A 17109-nucleotide genomic window follows, 5' to 3' on the forward strand; every position below is an offset into this window, starting at 1 on the left:
TGTTTATTGCACTACAGTTAGCATAATACATCTGTAGTCAACACACTCATGGAGCAACCTGCCAAGCGCCCAACATATGAATTGACATTGCAAGCCCTCTCATCTGCAGCTGTTGGGAGAGAAGCACACAATTATGCATACCAGTTTTGCAGACATTGAGACTACATATTGGTAAAACTGAGGCAAAAGCACTTACACACTTGTGGGGCATTTCCTGCTCTCGCTTCTTGGACCCAGGTGTCGTGATGATGGTGATGACATTGGTCACTTGTGCGGGTGATACCAGTGTCACTGGTGAGTTCTCTGGCCAGGCTGTCCCAGGCCTCCACCTTGCAGTACAAGCCCTGGAAACTGCCCTACAGCAATCCGTCAGCATGGTTTTGTACAAGGAGGTCAACCATGACCCTGGACTCCAGAATGCCCCAATGCTACACCCAAAAGCATGCAGCTTCACCACCACAAGCCATAGTATACTGTCAATGATAGAACTCCAACGGATTCTGCTGTATTCCCACCTGTTGGGCTTAATATAGGCTGTTTTTTCACCCTTACTCATCATTGGGCAATATTAAAAAAAGCACCACTTCACTAAGCACTGTGCAAACCAATACAGCTGAGCTGAGATTCTTGAAAATTGACAGAACCATAGTCTTAGCAGAGCTTAGCAGTGCACAAACCAGCCAAGAAGAGCTGAGTAGTGCACAAACATTGTCAGCCATTACCATCTTTATGCATAATATTTATAACAAAATTAAATACATATTTTCCATTCCATGTATTCAGACCCTGGACCTACTGCACATGAAGCTGTAACTCTACCCATTTAGTTATGAGGATATTAAGAAATCTGTTATACTTTCACATATACCACTGAGCTACCTATAAGCAATGCTGAGCACCATGCCATGCAGCACAAACATGCTTCAACATGCTCAAATACACCTTTAAATAAATTATTAATTACATCTGGTTTCTATTTTTAGATGTCTTGCAGGTGTCTGTTATCTTCTATCTGAGCACAGCTTGACGCATGGCAAACATGCTTTTTTTTTTAAATCATAAATATAAAACAAAGGAAAAAAAATTAAAACAAAAATAACACAAAGGAAATTGCAGAGAGTCTCATACTCCTCTGCAGCTATAGTTAGCACTACACCTCTCCCTACACTGATTCAATAACCGTGGTCCATGGCTCTCCCTCGGCAATGCTCAATCATTAATATGCATGGCGTACTGCCATGGTAGAACTGTGACCACGAACATGGATACAATCAATGTAGGCTCTACACAGTGCCCACACTGAGTTTATTAAATCTTGTTATGACTATGATGTAGATCTTGCCTATGAGCAAACACAAGATAGCAACTATTTTCTGACAAGGATCCTGTAGTAATGGAGTTGTTAGCAATTGGTCTATTCGGGGATGTTTTGTGTATGATATGGACAATCATAGCAATTTGACACAAGCTCTGCAGTGTCTGTGTAATTGCTGGACCATCAAACTAACAATTTTGCTCTTTTCCCATCAGCATTTTTGCATTCTATGAAAAGGGTACAAGTATTCTGTCCTGGTACAGTGGCAAACTTCCATGTTCAGATAGCTGTGATCTAACAATGCAGTATTTATATATAAGATGCTTTGTCTGAGCCCAAACAGTAGGCCATCCATCCATTAAATATTTGATAATTATTTGTAACTCAAGATTTTTATTTATTTTGTTCACCAGGTAGGTGTACTGGTCTACAGTCCCTTTAAAGGCATGACCTGAGCTCAAAGAGAGAAAAATGCATCACTGCCTTGCAATCAAAAATAATATATACAAAATGAATAGGTACCAACATTCAGAAGGCATTGGTAAGATTGAATGCAGACAGGGTACGATTAAAAGATCCAGTCAGAGTACACTGAGAAAAAATTATGAGTATATACATGCACACATATATAAGCCAAGACATGCATAAAATGCAGTGTAGTCATTCATATAATACATGAACTCCTATATGCATGTGAAATATCTGTATATAAGATGCTACATTAAGAGGCTGAGAAAAGTTTATTAAATGCGTTTGTTTATTCATGACATGGGATGGTAAGTTACCTAACCATTGCTGTGGTAGCAGTTGCAGGTAGATTCAGTAAAAAGATGCTCTTTAAGTGCACCTTTAAATCTTTTAATGCTTTCTTGATTTCTGAGGTCTATAGGCAGGTGTCTCCAGGTAGCAGGTTCCAGTCTGTAAAAGACTCCCTCCTACAGCAGTTTTAAATGGTGGATGAACTAGAGTGAAATATTTGTCTTGTGTACTTATAAGTACATCATGTTTGTATTGTAAAGATAGTTATATTGATAAAGAGAGGTAATGGTTGTGTTTTAACATCTTGTAAATTAGAGAATTAGAGTACTTAAAAGAGAAATGACCCTATGAGACACTGAAAGCCATTTGGAATTTTTAGCAAATTTTAATGGTGCATCATGGGTCTGCTAATAAAATGAATCTGCAGATGTTATTCTTAGCCATCTGTATTATGTGAGTACTATGGACTGAATGCAAAAGGATAAAATGAAGGCATATTCAGTTTGGGTGTTGCAAAATTTTACCAATGGCCCTGCAAGCAGTTGGTGAAAGGAGGTAAGTGATCTTGTAACATAGTTTGAATTGAACAAGGACTTTATTGGTTGCAAAATCTGTATACATGGTAAAGGATAGGGTAGAGTTAAGTGTTAGGCCGAAGTACCTCTGTTCAGTGACATCAGGTACTATGTTCCCTTTAAGATCTGTCAAGAAAACTAGAGTAATAGTGGGCACTTTTTTGGCTTTGACAAAGATCATAACATTGTTTTTCTTGAGATTTTTTAGTGGGTTGCTAGTAGCGAGCCAGGTGCGTTAATGAGAGAAGTTGCCCTGTAACTTGTTCACTAAAGTCCTTGTTCAATTAAAACTATGTTACTAAATATTTTTGCAGGCCAGAATGGCCAGTACTGGATTGCAGAAACAACATATCATCTGCATACATTAATTTAAGATTTAGTAATTTTTGAGGTAGATCATTAACAAACAACAAAGAGGATAAGAGAAGAAAAGAGAAGAGAAGACAAGAGAAGAGAAACTAACACAGACTGTTGTGGTATACCTGTATTAAGTTTGCCAACAGCAGACAATAAGATATTGCTATGGACATGGGAGGTTCTATCTTTTGGATTGCTGTGAAACCAGCAAATAGTTTTATCTCTGAAGTTGATGCTCTTGAGATTGTCATGTTTGTCAACTTGTTTTCTGTAGTTAAGTTGCCATACTGCTCTGTATAAACTCAGGAACATTTTCTTCAGCTTCAGAGTGTGACTGGATATACATTGGATATCTGGAATAATATGCTAGCCAATTACTTGTTTTAAGGCACATGGATTAACTAGACATTGAAACATCTCAAACTAATACGCAGCTTTTGGGCTTTAGCATCTGAGTTGCGGTTTATCTAAACTGTAGGATGCAATCAGTGGTTTCTTGTCAGTTTTGAGTCGGAAACTATAGAGATCCAGTCAATAGGCATCTGAAAAACATATATGCCCACACATACAAAGCTCTTCTTTTCATTTCATGAATATCACAGCATTAGTTAACATTTTTGAGCAGTGCACAATAAGTCTTAGCATTTGCCTATACATCTGGGGTAACATAGCACCTAGACCATCTCTACTAACATCAGGATTCACAACTGCTGGTTATATCATGTCAGAGTAGGTGAACACTGGTATCAACATTAACATTTGCTTCTCTTTACTGATGATTAGGGCTAGAACATTTCAATGTGACCAGAGTGCATCTTTCACAAGTAAATGTGTCAGTGAACATAGCACTGTAGATATATCTGCTACAGACTTGCCCAGGAATGATTCAAACCTTGAGCCTGATGTTTCTCAATTTGATCGGTTGCATTTTTTTATTCTGCTATTGCTTTGGCATTGCTTGCATCTGATCTGATTCATCTAGCACTTATGTTGTGATAAAAATACTGGATATCAGATTTTGTGAATCAATATTTGTCTTTATTCAGTTTCAAACCTGAAACTTTGATGATTGGAGCACTGCCTCCAGTCTTGAGTCCTTCATCTCTTTATCAGGACCAAATACTAACTGAGCATCCATGACAACAGTCACATGTTCAGATTGTTCATGTCACATTGAGATATTTGTGGTCTGTTTGTGTCTTTCGGCGTTTCCCGGTTAGGGGTCGCCACAGCGGAATTCCAGTCCACTAATGATTGGCAGCAGATTTTTACGTACCGATTTGCCAGCTCTGATGCACAACCTTCAATGAAGGTACGCCAATTCACACATGTCTCCACACAGAAGACGTTCTAGCTGAGAATCGAACCGAACAGCGTCTTACTGTGAGGCAAAAACGCTACCGCAGCACCACCACCGCAGTACACATTGAGATATTTGTGGTAGTGAACTTTAATCAGATGTAGTCCTCATCATGTAAAAACCTTTTAATTAAAGTAGGGGAAGAGTGTTTGCTTTCAGCCATCTTTCTCTGTGGTTGATTGCCAAAATCCATTTGAAGCATTTAATGCATAGAACACTTTTGCACCAGCTAGCTTTGGTGCAATATCCTCTAGGCTTAGTAGAAAAAAAAACTCTCTTATAATTGATGTTTAACTTATTCTTGCCAATGCACATTCTTACACTGCATTTCTATTTCTATTTTTATAGCAGAATACAGTTCATTAGGTTCGGCCACAGTTTCAGTCACTCCAAGTGTATACATATCTTTGAATTGTGCCTCTGATTTGGGCAACATCAGAAATGGCACTCTTCTTGTTGTAGTCAAGTCAAAAGGGGCAGCACCTGGCTTTAAATTTATCATTAAAGTTTCATGATGAAGCAGACCAGCTTCAACAAACACATTTTATTTTATTTTGAATACCTGGCAATTACAGCTGGGCACAAGGCCCTTTTTTGTGAAGGCCCACTGTAAAAAGATCTATTCACATATAGTTAAGAAACAATAAAATCTACCATCACATGTTCAGATTCTATGCAAATATTAAGCATTATATATATGAATATTTTTTTTATTTAATTTTTTATTTTACATTTGTTAACTAGGGGTGTCTTACTGGGCCAAAGGCCCTTTTTCAACAGAAGCCCAGGGAGAAAAGCTCCACACAAAAAGACAATTACAGATACATTAAAATATAAAAAAAAAAGCATCGCAATACCTACAAATATACATGCTTTTACAGAGGAATAATGACTGCACAAGTACAGGGGAAAATTGAAAGAAAAACATTAATTAATAATAAGAATAATTAATAAATGTCATGGTATTCACTTGTGGTCTGAAACAATACGATGCATGCAAAGTACATTGGAATATTTCTGCAGTAGTTTCTTTGTTAGTACTTTAAATAAGTACACAGCTTCATGGTATCTATTTGTAATTAGAAGAGTAGTAGTAGTACTAGTTAATGTATTTAATTTTAAAAGTAGTATTTTTTTAACTTGATGGGGTCAGTATATGCTAGTGAGAGTGGGATTTAGTAAGTAAGATGGGCATAGTATATGTTGCTTATCTGATTGCTCTAGCCTGGGGAGCTGTCATAGCACAGCCAGCTTTGCTTCAGATGTTGCCTGATGAGGTTTTTAAAGGAGGCTTTAGAGGATGCGTTTTGTATGCTAATGGGGAGGGTGTTCCATTTTTTGGCCACTGTGCTATTATATAGTGAGTCTCCAAAACTGTTATTGCTGTTGGTGAATTCTAGTAATAGTTTGTTTGATGATAGAAGAGGCCTTGTGGCTGAGTGCTGTTGTACTATGTTTTTGAAGGCAGGACACTTACTGGGGAAGTAATAGATTGAGTGACAGAGACAGAGCTGATCATAAGTTAGTAGGTTGGGCAGTTCAAGCCAGTGGAGCTGATGCAGAGCAGCACAGTGATGGGTTTTATACAGGCAATTTGCAGCAAAGCGGGCAATTCTGTTGTAGCATGCTTCCATTTTGCTTAGGTCAGTTTTATTGAGATTTTTTTAGAATGGGGGCTGCATAAAGTAGGGTTGATAGAAGTTGGGAGCGAGCAATGGTGGATCTTGTATTGTTAGTGAGAAACAGTTTAATGCAGTAGAGTGATCCCAGTTTGGCATGTAGTATACAGCCTAGGGCAGGGCACCTCACAGATTGATGTTCTACACTGTGCTACTTGTAGTTAAGAGACAGAGTGAGGTAGTGTGGCAACTCTAGCCAGCTGAGGTGCTTAAGAGCAAAACAGTAAGCTTGTTTGGATGTAAATTTGGCTATTTAATTATAGCACTGCTCAAGATTTCTCTTCTCTGTGGTCTGGAGGTTGGAGAAAATTGGTAAGGTGCATAGGAATGTAGGAAGAATATTGGAGGGGGCAAGGATTGTTCATCTATTTTCACACAGATAATTTATAATGTTGTATAAGAGACACAACGTTTGGTGCTTTTTTGTTGTTTTTTGATAGCTTGTAAAAATATGTAAGTCAAATTTTAACTTGTCAATAATAGTTTACTGTTTGAGACTACTTCCATTTTTTTTCATTGATAGAGAAGGTGAGTTTGAAGTTTGTTTTGTGATTTGTATTGGAAATACATTTGAAGAACTTGAACCCACTTGAACCTTTCCCTCTCTCCACTGTTATCATAATTTTTCTCCCCCTCCCTGCTGCTAAACTCACATACTGACTGCTTTGTATTGCACAGTCTTACTCTTGAAGTCAGCCTTGCGTGTTTTCAGCTAGTGCTTAGTCACTACCTAATACTAAACCTAATATTCACATTAAATGTTTCTTTGCTGATTATCCTTACCTTACATTTATTACACATGCTTAATTGTTATTGTATATTTTTACTGTATTCTTACCTCAATCTATTTATTATACTATGGAGCTTTATGTAAATTCTCTTAATTGTTTTTACTATGTTATTGTATATTGCATATTGTATATTTTTTTTACTGTGTGTCATTTCAGTTTTGTAAATTGTCTTAATTGTCATACTGTGGAGCTTTTCTCCTCGGGCCTCCACAGTTGGACTATCCTGCTCAACAGATGTCAAATAAATAAATAAATAAATAAATAAATAAATTTACAAAAATGTATTAATTTTGTATATTTTAACAATCAGCCCCAACTTTCAAGCCACAGTTCAGCTTAGCAGAGTAATTGCTTATGGAACTTCAAACATCTACACGTTCTAATCCAAAATGTAGCAAGCTAGCAGAACAGAAGGGACTCGGACTGAATCCCTTCTGTGCTGCTAGCTTGCTACATTTTGGATTTCCACTGTTTGTTCAGTGTTTTTTTTTGTGGATCTACACGTTCTACTCAAACATTAGTAAAAATCAAAAAATGCATTCTAGTTTTCTTTCCTAGACATTGTATATCTAGCTCTGCTTCTTGCAACTACAAACAGTTGAAAATGCTTCTGTGTGTAACACATGCTATCATTGTAACATGCCATTCTGTTTTTTCCATCCTGTTTCTCATTTCTCTGACACTGAAATGCGTTCTGCCTACTTTATTTTAATGCTGGCCTCCCTCCTCTCCAACGCTACTGTTTTGCTGCCTGCTCTTTCCTTAATCCTTCCCACTCTTCTTTCCTTCCCTTCTCTTACCTGCTATTTATTTTTTTATTTTATTTAACATTTGTTTGCTGAGAAAGTCTGACTTGGAACGTAGCCAATTTTCTGTGGAAGCCTGGGGAGAAACGCTCTATATGCATGTCTTTATATTTCTTACCTAAATATACTTTCTCTAACTCCTCTAGACTCCGACTCTTCTCTCCTTAGCTAGTCTCTGTGCAATCTGACTATTATCTGACCACACTTCCCTACTGTATCTATTTATGCTCTGTACTGCATTATGACCATGGTGGTGCAGTGGTTAGCATTGTCGCCTCACAGCAAGAGGTTCTCCGGTTCAATCTCGGCTGGGGTGCCTTCTGTGCGGAGTCTGCATGTCCTCCCTGTGGTCATGTGGGTTTCCTCTGGGTGCTCCGGTTTCCTCCCACATCCCAAAGACATGCTGTAGGTGGATTGAACACTCCAAATTGGCCCTAGGTGTGAGTGTGTACATGTGTGTGCCTTCAGTGGAAGGTTGGGCGCTGGGCTGGCAACTCGACATCGTAAAAACTCCACTGCCAATCATGAGCGGACAGGTGATCCACTGTGGCGACCCCTAACCAGGAAAAAGCCAGAAGAAGAAGACTGCATTATGACTACTATGCAGCTGTATATGAACACAATTGAAATTTATAATTGAACTACAGTGAATCTGCTTTGTATATTAATTGCGATAAATTATCAATGCAATCATAAATCTCTAGGGTTATCTCCTACTTTTACTACTATTTTAATAACCTAACTTTCTGTTATGTTTCCCTGCTAAGAAAAGTATTCTAACTTTTTTTTTCACTTTTGTGCATTTTGTGTTTTTCATATTTATGTATGGAGCTATTCTACATATGCCTCCTTTGAAAAGGGATTTGCTTTTGCTGACCCAGTCAGACTATCCCAGTAAACAAATATATATAAGTGAGTAAATAAATAAATATATGCAGTCATATCTACATAAATCACTAATTCAGTAAACAATTAAATAAATACATATATATGTGTATATATATATATATATATATATATATATATATATATATATATATATATATATATATATATATATATATATCAATATATCAATAAACAAATAAATAAATCTTAAAGTTTACTGGGGTTCCATGAAATGGGAGTCTGAACCCTGGAAAAAAATCCTTCTGAATACTTTACTCCGTTTTATTCTCAGTGGATACATCCTTCACTAGTTTATTTTCAGAAACAATATCATAACCCTTCTTATAAGTTCTGCCATGTGCAACACACTACCCAAAATTAGCAAATAAATAGTTATATATTGAACATTTCTCTTGCTTACATTCAGACAGACACCTTGCTTTTTAATTGAAGTTGTCTTATTTTCTGTTTATTTTACTGACATCATTTGCCTTATTCATATTAGCATTTTGTCTTCTTATTAGTTCAGCCTCTCTAGGAATTTGAAATGCTTTCTCCAAAGGTCAATGTTGAATGTTCAGTGTAGAAGAAATTCAAAGGTGGGCCATTTAACAGCTTGCAAACAGTATGGCCAGGAATATAAACAACACTTCTATACCATTTTCTATCGGGAACTTAGAAGGTTTGACACTATCAACTCACCTTACATACTTGGGGAGATAGCTCCTTAATGTTCCTACTCTGTGATGAAATTGTCTGCTTTAACTGAAGTCTGCACCTCTGCCAGTCTCACATATAGATTGTTTTTCCTGACATTAATGCTATGCCCCAGAAATGTAACACCAAGAGAGGTTGCCAATGACTCATTTCTTACTGATTCGTACTCAGGAATAAAGCCATCTCTTAAAAGCCTATAGCCAGCTGAGTACAAGGAAAGAGTCTCCAGTCTCTCTTTATAACCAAGATGCTTCAATCGTCTCACTTATTTAGTGATCATGTTTTGGATTCTCTTAAGTCATTTCATTTGGCAAGCATTATAAGAGCCAATAGGCCTGCAGTATGGTAGAGATAAAAAGCATAATCGAGACTTCTTTCGCTCTACTACTGGCACTCCTCAAGATGTCTCTTAAAAGACAATAACACCTCCTTACTACTGTCTTGATATGACCATCAAAGTCCAATGCATCATCCACCATGTATCCTAAATTTCTCACAGAACATACTGAGGTCAACATTTCATTTTTCAGAGCATACGGATTTCTTGGCATTAACTTACATCACATTTGTAGTGACCCACCTAAATAAAATGTCTAGATAATTTTTAATTTATTATGGTCATGCATATTTATAAATATTATGCTATGCACACTAACACATACACACCTTAGTATTACTGGTGAATTTACTTAAGCAGGTACCATCCCATAAAGGGAACTCAAGGCATCGATAGTGCAAACAATGTAGGGCCAAGAACAGATCCTGGGGACCCCCAAATCAACATTTCTTATTTTTGAAAAAGATTACCCTATTCTCAATCTAAATTTCCTTCATGATAGCCAGTTGCCTATCCAACCTGCAGTGTAGATATTCATATTATGTTTTAACATCGCATCAAGTATTTTGCCATGGGGGACCAAATCACAGGCCTCCAGATACAGGTAAACAACATCACTAGCATGGTCCAAATCCAGTGAATAAGATTAGTCAACCATGATCTGTTCACAAGGAAACCATGTTGATATTGATAAGCCCTTTATCCAATACGCATGTGGAGTAGAATTCAAATTGCTTGCTGAAAACATTTACCCAATACTGAGATCAAACTGATGGGTCTATAGTTCTTCAGTGACTGATGTATATATCTTTTGGATATTGGAGCAATGACTGCCTTCTTCTTTCCATATGTTTGGAAAATATCCTCCTCCAGTGAATGTTGAAGAGTACTTGAAAGCATAATACCAAGCCACTTGGTATGTCAGCAAGAAAATGTCCATTTAAACCATTAAGGCCTGTGGCTACATCTTTTTAATGAACCCAACACCTTTGAAATGAACTTATAAGGGTCTTACACTTATAATCCTTACACCTGTATAAAAGTAAGAATTTTTCAGCAACTAAATCTGCTAGTTCAAATGGGTCTGCATATTTAACATCTTTGGTGCTTGAATTGTTTTTTTTTTATTCATTTTAGTATTCTCAGCTAACTGGTTCTCATAGTCATTTCTAATTTTTAGAGATAAACTCCTTAAGGTTTTTATTTGATTGAGGCACATGGAGTACATTTATACATCTTCCTGAATAATGCCTTTGTTTTGTTTTTCATTTGTTATAACTTTTTTGTCCAACATGGAGGCAAGCATTGATTGTGATGATTGGCCACAGCAACAGGAACAAACCTGTTTATTAAGACATTTTATTTACCTTAGAAAGTATTCCAATTTTCTGCAATTGACTTTCTTTCTAGTTGCCTCTCCCACTGCCAAGAGCTAAATTCCTTATTTATAAACTCAAACTTGGTTTTATAAAACTTCCAAAGGGGTATACTTGGTCTAACATATTTATCACTATTACTCACAATTTCACACTGAATAGAATAGTGATATGACTTTCCAATTGCAGCACTGATATTACAGCTTAAAACCAAATTAGTTTTCATCCCTGATTAGTTGTTTAATAATCTATTCATAATTGTATAAAATACAACTTTCAATAATTTAATTTGTGAAGTAGACTTGATAGAACGGAAATTCCAGACATTTCCTGAAAGGTTATTCTTCCCCATGATTATATCATATCATATGACTGATGAAATAATTTACAGATATTATCACATAACCTGCTATCATGCACTTTTCCTGAGCTTGGTGGGTCTATAATAGATCCCCAGTCATATTTTGGCAAACTTAATGTCATCATCAAAAGCTCTCATCAGAATGAATAGTAGTGGAGACAAACTTAGTAGACACATATATAGATATACTGCTACATTTGTGGTTCAAATGAACCACATGATGTCCTTTAAACCTTTCAAAAATTGAAGGTCTATTGCAATTATTAAACTGAGTTCATAGATTCATAGGTGTTTACTAGGCTAATGGCCACAAGGACCTTTTTAAGCCTAGCAATGCATCCCAAATCTTTGACAAGTTCTGATACCCTTGATAAGTGTAAGCATGGACCTGGGAGATGAACCATTTATAGGTTACCTGTGTCCATTAGAGACATAGGTGCCAAACCATCAGTGAAATTATGGTTTCCCATACAATTGTCCAAGTTGCACTTGAATTGGGTTAGGGAGGAGCTCTGCTTCACATGGATGGGGAGCCTATTCCATAGATGGGGTCATCTCTGGGATGCATACCTATCTCTCCAGCAGGTCCTAATTATATCACAGGCAAGGTTTAAGTCTTTAGAATGGGTAATTCTGGTGCTGTTTGTTTTGTGACTATGCAGGAGGTCCATCAGACTGGGGTCTTACAATGCCCTGTATGCCAGACATTGATCTCCCCTCAAAAGCATGTAAGAGACAGAATACAGAGATTGGGCCTTGAGGCAGTCTGCATAGGGCATTTTACTTACACCCTGTATTCTTCTAGTGAAGAACCTCTGTGGGCATTCTAATTGTTGGATACAGTATGTCTGGTTAGGTACATACCAAAGGGGACATTGTACTCAGTGATAGGTCTGATGAATGCTGAATACAGTGGAACAATGACTTCCTTGGACTTAGATGCCATACATTTGTTTATAAGTTGTGCAATTCAAAATGATTTCCTCACCACTGCAGACATGTGATGGTCAAAGGCTAGATTGCTATCTATGTGTATTTCTATGTCCTTGACTACTGAGTCATCTCTAAGGGGTGTGTTATCAATATGACAGTTACCAGGGATGGATGACTTCCCAAAGAATATTATGCATTTCTTGGCATTTAGCTTTAGTCCATAGTTCCGACACCAGTTGTTTGTCTGTGTCAGCCATTCCTGGAGAACATTTGCGTCAGTGTGAGATTCAATAACAGCTCCTAATTTGCAATCATCTGCAGATTTAATTAGCCAGAGACCACTGACATTGGCCTTGACCTCTGATAAGTAAATGCCAAAAAGGAGCGGTCCAAGGACTGATCCCTGAGGGACTCCACTTGTGACTGGCCTCTTTGTAGAGGTTGACTCCCCGATTCTAACTTCCTGAATCCTGTCATTGAGCCTGTTGGCTATCCACTGGTTGACATATGACTTTGTACCTAACCTCTTGAGTTTGTCAACAAGGACCGAGGGAGGTATTGTGTCTGATGCCTTGGCCTGGTTAAGGTCCGCAGTGTGAACAATTTTGCCCTCAATGAAGAACAACAGATCTCACATTTCAATTCCAGTTATACATTCTAAGATTACAATTTTGTGGTTTAAGCTTTTGCAATTACAAAAAAAATAATAATTTAAGGGATTTAAGCTCTTCTTTATTTCCACCCATCCCTGATCCTAAAAAAAAGTATGAATAACTTTCCTAAGGGAATTATGAACTAATCTGTTTCCCGCATGGCTCAGTTGACAATGATCTCATTTGAAGCAGTTATTTTTAACTTCTAAATCTTACCAAGTAGTTATTATTCTACATATGATATTTGCCATTTCCCTTGTCAACCTTTTTTTCAGCATCTACATAACAAGGACTTGGAAAATTATAATTAAATATCACTCTAAACCCTTGGAGTTACTTTAATCCCACCATCTCAGAAGTCATTTTTTCAAAAGAAACAAAATGTTAGTGCAACAAACATTATTGCTGCCTGCTACAATAACTGTATAAAGAGGAGAGGAATTTTTAAACAACAGCTTGATTGTTTCTAATATGTCAGCCATTTTTGTCCATCTAATTGTAACCTGCTTTTGATTCATTCTTAGGGAAACATTACAAATACCTCTCAATATGGAATCATCCAACACAAGGACAGTGTTTTTTTTTCTTATTATGACATGGCCCCCTACCAACATAGTAGATGGTAACATGTTTGAACTTGGACTGTTTTGGCCGTTTGCACCTGCCGTACTTGCGAGGGTTTCTGTCTTTGTACTTGATGTTCTCATTTCAGCCAGTAACCTTCTTCTTCTCTTTTAAACATCTGAAATCACAAACACAACTCATTTCCTCTTGCCATTAAAAAGACAGTGCATAAGACATACATATCAATTACTGTCATACTGCCCAAACACACTACATTTAAAAGGCATCAGAAAATGCAATACAGCAAAAGTGAGACAACAACACACAGGGTAACAAACAAACAAGTTGCTACCATAGTACCTCAATGCATGAGCTTGTTAGTGCAGCTACTACCTGACACTGAGTTTAACTAGGAAAATAGTTAAGGAAGGCAAACAGAACACTTGCATATCCACAAAATAAAATCACTTTGAAGATAGCAGGACAAAAATACCACTAGCCAACATGGAAGAAAATCAACAAAATCAAAGAAAACAGGAAATGCTCAAATAACCAAATACAAACAAATTAAAAGACTAACAAACACTCACATGACTACTACAATACCTCCCTGCATTGGTTTGTGAGTAGAGCTACTACCTTCCATTGAGTATGACTGGGAAAAATATGTAAAAAAAAAAAACACTCAGACTCATACTGACTAAAAACACCAAGTGCCATTTGCTAGCAAGGAAAGCAATCAATGAAAGAAAATCAAACAAATACTCAACTGCTCAAAATAAGACAAATGCACAGAGCAACACGTTAAATTCATGTCTAGCTATAAGTTGTGAGACACTTCCACATCAGCCAGCCCAATCACAGTTTATCTCAAATTTGTTCCCTTTTGTCTAGTGTAACACATAATGTTCAATATATTCATGCAGGTGCCTGAAAAAAGCTTGAACAGTCTCTCCTTTAGGTTAAACATACTGCAAATTCATGCCATTTCATGAATAAATTATTTTATTGCACAAAATATTCATTGAGCTTACTTATTATAGACTTATATGTAACAACTAGGCCCTGATGATACAAAAATTAACTGTAAATGTTTTTTACTTTTTTGGACAATTGCATGCATAAGTTCTAACCTAGACTTCTTCTCTTTCTTAATCTGTTTATCTTCAAACAGCCATTTTCCTGGGCTTCTGTGATCTTTCACAAAAACCTTGGGTTTATACAGTATTCTGAGGTTTTTTTTTTGGTTTTGTGTTTGACACTCTGTATGTGATTATCAAAATAAAACAATAAAACCCTACCATTTTTAATATGCTGGCCTGGTGTTACCTCCCTAGGAATCTTCACTCATATGATGTCTCCACCTGAGAGCAAACAGAGAGACACAGTCTGTGGCACCACATTGAAAAACAATAGAATAAGCTTCCTGTTAACGTAAGAAAACTTTCCTCTGGACAAAGTTTCAGTTAGCCAGTTGCATATATTGCAATTGCTGGGATACTGGGCATAAATAAATATTCTGAAGCTTCATGTAATTTTTTAGTTTATAAATACATCCTTGTCCGCTGTTTGTCTCCCATTCTCTCTTTCTCTTTTTGACATTCTTTCTCTCTCCCTTTTTTGGACTCTCTGCCCCCATCATTGTTTCTGTCTGTCTCACTCTTTCTGTACCAAATGTTGAAATTGATTATTCTGGATCCTCTGTCTTTGTGCTCTTCTGTCATCTCTCACTCACCATCCCTATGTTTGCAATATGTCAGGAAGCCTTTAACATATCCTGCAAACCCCACCATTGTTTTTCTAATCATCCTACTGTCTATAATACCCCCAACATCTGTCTCTCATACTCCTTCTCTCCCACCATCTCGTTTTTATCTAAAGCCTACTGTATATTGCAATAGTTGATATGAGGGACTTCAGTCTTTATTTTTGAAATGATAAATAGCATTTGTTCTTACCATGTTTAAAATTGCTGCTATTTAAATATGTGTCATGTACCCTTTCATTGGGAATATATTGCATATATGCATTTTGTTTGCAGTTACCAAGATGTAAGCTGAGATATGAAGTAGAGCACCAAATGTACTGTTAATACATTTTTTGTTGTTCTTTGTGTGTGCAGATGACCTAAATGTATATCTGCATTCATTGCACAATATAATCCCTACAGTACTAGACTTAATTTTGCTTCCATAATACATCACTAAAGATTTAAAAAAAAAAATTCCATATAGATTTTTTTTGATGACTGCTTACATATTGTTGACATACACTTTGTTTTCTTCTCTGTCATGGTACTCCTTATATACTCCTATACGTTCATTCATTTTTGAGTACAGATATTTGTTCTTTGGCTTGGCCTTTTTTGTAAGTAAATATTGAACATGTATGCTCTCTTCTCCCTGGATTACCACAGTAAAAGGGTTCTGCAAAGTTTGGCCCTGATAGACAAAACACAGTCTTCAAAGAATAAATCAATTGTAAATAAATAAAGAATTTACTTTCTAAAATATCAGTGCAAGATTGTTTGATGGCAGTGAGGTCAGGAGTGTATTGTCTTTGCATTTTGACTTTGAGACTACACTTTTGTACATTCTATAGTAAAATGAATCAAGTATGGCAACTATATGAGAAGACACTGGTTTAACATCTCAAATCACTGTGCATTTCTAAATAGCATAGCTAGGTTAATTCAAACATAGATTACTTTTAGAATGAAGAGATAGATGCATATGTACAGAGAGGTAGAGAGAGAAAGAGAGAGATTGTTGTGCATTCTACACATTATTTTGTTATAGATTTCACAGATGAATATCCACTTCATATTCTTAATACAAAATTGCATATGAGCTGTGCAAGCTTTATAAGAAACAACAATGAATACAGCAAATTACTACAGTGGATTAATACTTCTTTATGGATATGTTTATATTATCTTAAAGCGTAAGACTCATTTAAATCACATCTCACTGTGTGTTCAATCAGAAACTAATTCTGAAGAATAAATGAATTTAATACAATTCACATTCATGTGCAATACAACTCAGAAGATGGGCTGCAACTTTCTTCATGCATAATTATTGTCCAATCCATTTTAAATTTCACTACTTATTTGATTTTGAGTGACCTCAGGCTAGAGTTGTGCAACTGATTATACTATGTCACTATAACTTATGTTATTAAATCCCATTTTTTTATAAACTGTTTTGTTATACAGAATGTCATCTGCTTTATCCTACTGCAAATAGAATCAAAGGCCGATTTGCTGCAGGAAGTAGAAGAGCTTTGAAGAAGTCATTTGTTTCCATTTTGTCTAATCCCATTCTATAAATATTTATTATCTCTCTTTTCTTCTGCAAGTCTTTCATCTTTTAGATTTTAATTAGCTGTGGTTAAAGGATCACAAAAGCTCAAGCATTAAAAACTAAAAGATTACTGCACACGTTTACCACAGATCTTCATATCCCCGTTTGTATCTTGACAGTTCCAGCATCTGGAATGACTGATTGTGTCACTCATGGAAAACAACAGAAGGCTTTTGAAGAAGGAATTGTATGTCAGAACTATTTATTGAAAGCATGTTTTGTATCTCAGTGAATGGGGAACAGGAGACTGGAACAGAATATCTCACTTTACTT

The sequence above is a fragment of the Protopterus annectens genome, chromosome 3.part0 (genome assembly GCF_019279795.1).
Source record: "Protopterus annectens isolate FY-2018-M chromosome 3.part0, PAN1.0, whole genome shotgun sequence".
NCBI classification, from domain to species: Eukaryota; Metazoa; Chordata; order Ceratodontiformes; family Protopteridae; genus Protopterus; species Protopterus annectens.